Here is a 5,348-nt window from a genome sequence, read left to right as displayed (position 1 = left end):
CGCAGTGGTTGAGAGTCCACCTGCCGATGCAGGGGACACGGGTTCGTGCCCCGGTCCGGGAGGATCCCACATGCCGCGGAGCAGCTGGGCCCGTGGGCCATGGCCGCGGGGCCTGCACGTCCGGAGCCAGTGCTCCGCGATGGGAGAGGCTACGGCAGTGAGAGGCCCGCGTACCGCAAAAAATAAATTAATTAAATAAATAAATAAATATATACATATATATATATATATATAATATCTGGCACATAATAAGTCCTTAATAAATATGAGCCATTTATATAGATCTGATTCATCCTACTATCATATATCTCAGGAAAGCCTAGAATACATGACGACCTCTAGGTTCAGGAGAATTTTTTTTTTTTTAAGTAGACCTGGATTCCAATCCAGCCTTCCCTGACCAGCTATGTGGCTCTCAGCTAGTCATTTAACCTCTCAGAGCCTCAGTGCTTCATCTGTAAAATGGGGACAATGAGTCCTGTGTGTTCTCCATCACAAGGAAGTAATAGAGTTCAAATGAATTCATGAAGGTAAAGTCACCTTTGAGACCTCATACAGGCATGGAGGGTTATGCTCTCAGCTCCACTGATGACCAGACATGATCTCTGGGTGATTCCCAAAAGACATTTCTTCCTTTTTTAAAAAAAAAGATTTATTTTTATTTATTTATTTATTTTGGCTGAGCTGGGTCTTAGTTAGGCATGCAGGATCTTTTAGTTGTGGACTTCTTAGTTGTGGCATGTGGGCTTCTTAGTTGCGGCATGCGGGCTTCTTAGTTGTGGCATGCATGCGGGCTTCTTAGTTGAGGCATGCATGCAGGATCTAGTTCCCCAACCAGGGATCGAACCCGGGCCCCCTGCATTGGCAGTGTGGAGTCTTACCCACTGGACCACCAGGGAAGTCCCCAAAAGACATTTCTTAGGAGACCAGAGACCTTCACAGTCAGAAGAGGGAGGTCTCCTGGTCCCTTGGTCCTCAACTCTTCAACCGGGCATTCATGCTTCACACATCCTTGAGGACAAGGCAGATACATAAATATGAGCATGGGGTCATCTTAAGGGCTGCTAAAGAATCTCCTCCTGGCCACAAATGTCGCTAATCCAGGGGATATTGTTAGATGCCTGAAATTTCACCATTAGAGACTCATGCCTCCCTGCACCATTCCTTGGGGGAGCAGGTGTACTCCCAGGACTTCAAACATTGTTTACCAAACATTTCCTGAGCATGTGCTCTGTGCCCGGCACACATGGCACCTCGTGATCAACGCTACGCTTGACACCTATCAAAGGCCATCTCTCCATCTCTGGCTCCTCTCCATGCTTCAGACCCACATTCCCATCTGTCTACTAGAAATCTCATCCTTAATAGCCCGCAAGCACCTGAAACTCAGCATATCCCAAAGTGAATTTATCAGCCTCCTCTCTAAACCTGCCCCTCCCTCCTCTGCTTCTCCAACTCCAGGCCTGGCCTCTTCATCCTCTGGAGGCCTTAACACCAGAAGCCTCAGCGTTCACCGCTGCAGGGAGTCCAGCTCCCTCACCACCTGCAATTCACCAGTTACAGCTTATAAGTTCAGCTTCCTTCCTCATCACCCCCGCCCCACCACAGGGTGTGGTGAGAGAGGCACATTTAAGGAGGCACTGTCAGATTCTTGCTAATGACAAACACTGAAAGTGAGAGCGCCCTTAAATCTGGCTCCCTAGGAGCCCCACCCTCTAAATTATATCAGCTCAGTTCATTTTTCACTGTGCTAAAGCAGTAGCCAATTACCTGGCCGCCCTGCCTCCCTTCTTTCCCCCTCCAATGATCCTCTTCCCTGTGACCAGATTAATTTTCCCAAGTCCCAGCTTCAATCAAATCACATCCTCCAGAACCTTTCAAGACTCATCATCACCTACTGAATAAAGTATCAAGACTTACATTCAACACAGGACAGGTCTGCCACCATGCAACCAACTTCTGTTTGAATCTCTGCAGCCAAAGGCTTCCAGCTCAGAGCTGACAACTGATTGGGCCACAAATGAGCACCTGACACAAGAGCAGCTCATCCACAGGCCACCTAATAGCCTATCACATGGCTTGACACAAAAAGCTCTACAAAGAGATTATGGTTATCAGCTGAGCCAATCAAATTTCTTCTCTCAGGAGTTTGGAACAGATGGGAAAAAGAGAGAGAGAGAGAGAAAACTGCCTAATTGATAGCAAAGCAGAAAAAGCAGGCACAAGGAACTGAACCTGAATCATGGTTTGTTTGGGTTTTTTAATAAATTTATTTATTTTATTTATTTTTGTCTGCATAGGGTCTTCATTGCTGTGCACGGGCTTTCTCTAGTTGCAGCGAGCGGAGGCTGTTCTTTGTTGCGGTACACAGGCTTCTCATTGCAGCTTCTCTTGTTGCAGAGCACGGGCTCTAGGCACTCCGGCTTCAGTAGTTGTGGCACGTGGGCTCAGTAGTTGTGGCTCATGGGCTCAGTAGTTATGGCACACGGGCTTAGTTGCTCCGTGGAGTGTGGAATCTTCCCAGACCAGGGCTCAAACCCATGCCCCCTCCATTGGCAGGCGGATTCTTAACCACTGTGCCACCAGGGAAGCCCCTGAATCATGTTAATAGAGTTAATGAACTCCCTCCAGCTGTGGAGGTCCTGGAGCCATATTAAATCCAGTTCACCTGTTTCCCAGCCCTATGGCAACTCCTGTTGGATTTCTAAAAGAGGGCCCTTATTATGCCATTAGGGTCTTGTGTGAGGGGCAGGAGAGGGAGTATAGGGGGAGGCCTGCCTTTCCTGACCTCACTGTCTGGCCCAGCCTGGCCTGGCACTGGGTCCCCATCCAGCTGGTGGGAAGGCTGGATCCCACCAGCTCGGGGCAGGAGCCAGCTGTCTAGCAAGAAATGTAAAACCCAGCCCCTGCTACACAGCCCTGAGCTTGGCTATGACACTCCCAGACCCATGGGAAAAGGGACATCTGATGCTTCTGTGCAGTTCCAAAAAGCTGGAGACATCTCACACCCACAAATAATAATCATGATTTTCTGTAATTATTATTTGTGTATTTTGCATAATTGTCATAATTATTATCATCAGCTCATCAGCCTCCCATCCCAGCATGCTCTCCTCCTGTCCTCAGCCCTGAAATCTGATCACATGGGGCACACTTGCCTGCTCTGACTTCCTCGTGAGAGCTGGTTCATAAGGATTCCTCCAGGAGATAGTATGGGACACACCTGAGGGTTCTTCTGCCTTGCTTATCCTTCCAGAATACGTCTGGGCCTCAGTGCTGCCTCTGTGCAGGGCCCGTGCTCAGTGCTGGGGCAGAAGACAAAGGGAAATGAGAGAAGCTTGCTCACCCACTCCTTCTGGTAAGAGGAATAAGGCCTCCTTGCTCCCCTGCAACCAGTGGTGAGCTGGAGCCGGCTGGTCCCAGCTCAGGAATTCAGACTATCTGCATCCCATCCCAGCTCCGATGTCTGTCATCCCCTGGGTGGCTTGAAACCAATCATGCTGGAAGTATTTACATCACAGAAATGTGCAAAAGGGCTTTTTTTCCAGAGAGCTAGTTATTAAACATGCATCAGCCTACCCTCAAACCCACCCTCCACATCACAGACAGGATGTTCTCTAAGGCCGAAATATAACAGTGTCACACCCTCCTCCAACGGCTCCATGTTACCCACAGGTAAGGTCCAAACCCTTCAATGTAAGGCCTCCAGAGCCCTGTGTGACCCAGTCCAGTCCACCGCTCTGGCTTCCACCCTCTCCATCTCCCCATGGCCTTCCAGATGTCTCTGTGCCCCGGAGAGGTCATCTCCAGACCCCACGCTCTCTGGCCTCCAGTCTCCGGCACACGCCATTCCCGCCTGAACCACCCTTCCTCCCTCAGTCTTGGCTTCAAGGCGGCATCTTTCTGGGAAGCCTTCACTGATTCTTGCTTGATGCCCCCCCGTACCCCACTCTCATGGCAGCACATATTTTCATCATGTGTCTACCAGCAAGTGGCCCCACTAAACTATTGACCGGAGTCAAGTCTAATTTGTTCATTCTTTTACCTTCAGCATCTGACACAGAGTCCAGCCATGTTGAACTCAATAGACTCAAGCTGAATTGAATCCAATGGAATCAACACCACAGCCTGAGACAGGCTGAGGTCAGAGCCCTCACAGGACACAAGTAGAGTGCTCTGGCTGGTCAGAGAGAGCAGGATGCTTCTGATGGATAAGTCAGACAGGTGTCCTGGACATGTCCCGAAGGAGCAATGCCAGGCCACACATTAGCAGCAGAGCAGCATCCTTGCCTTCTTTTCAGTGGCACTCCCTGCATCAGTGCTCCAGTCCCTGTTACTCTGCCTGTCATTAGGGAAGCCTCAGTAATGCCTCCTTGGTTCCCTATCTGCTCCTGCTTGGCCTACAGCTTCACACTACTTTGAGTACAGGAAGCCCCACATACACACACACACACACACACACACACACACACACACACACACCCCTCCAACTTGGCCCCAAAACCGGCTGAGACTGAATTTCCCAGATCCCCAGAGGAAAAAATGGGAGCTCAAGGTGAGTTAATAAAGTCAGTATGAAAGGTGGGAAATATGCTGTTTCTTGCATACTTAAGTATGCAGACTGATTCCTATATCATAGCTCACATTTACTGAGAACTGTCAGGGTGCAGAGGTCCATTAAATAATAGAAAAAAAAAAACCTAAGTGTTTTAACGTGCTAGGTGAAGGTCCATACACCAGTGAAGATAGTCAGTCACCAAGCGGTATGCTGAAGGGGAAAATTCCGGGTTTTCTTTGCCAGAAAAAGGGGAGACAGCTGGTGGTGGTTCTGTTACTGAAGGATGAAAACTTACTCTCCTCTGAAGACCTGCTCACAGGTCCAAAAAAATCTCCAGTTTGGTCCAGTAAGGAGCTGGCATGTATCATGTGGTGACAACAGCCTTCAGGTTTCTTTTTCTTTTTCTTTTTTAATTGAAGCATAGTTAATTTACCATGTTTTGTTAATTCCTACTGTACAGCAAAGTGATTCAGTTATACATATACACATTCTTTTTCATATTCTTTTCCAATATGGTTTATCCCAGGATACTGAATATAGTTCCCTGTGCTATACAGTAGGACCTTGCTGTTTATCCATCCTATATATAATAGTTTGCATCTGCTAATCCCAAACTCCCAGTCCTTCCCTCCCCCACGCCCCCTCGCCTTTGGCAACCACACGTCTGTTCTCTATGTCTGTGAGTCTGTTTCTGTTTTGTAGATAAGTTCATTTGTGCCACGTTTTAGATTTCACATATAAGTGATATCATAATAATGGGAGATACTATTCTTTTTTTTTTTTTTTTTTT

This window comes from Lipotes vexillifer, unplaced genomic scaffold (genome assembly GCF_000442215.2).
Source record: "Lipotes vexillifer unplaced genomic scaffold, Lipotes_vexillifer_v1.1 scaffold213, whole genome shotgun sequence".
Classification (NCBI taxonomy): domain Eukaryota; kingdom Metazoa; phylum Chordata; class Mammalia; order Artiodactyla; family Lipotidae; genus Lipotes; species Lipotes vexillifer.
Note: the sequence above shows the minus strand (reverse complement) of the source record.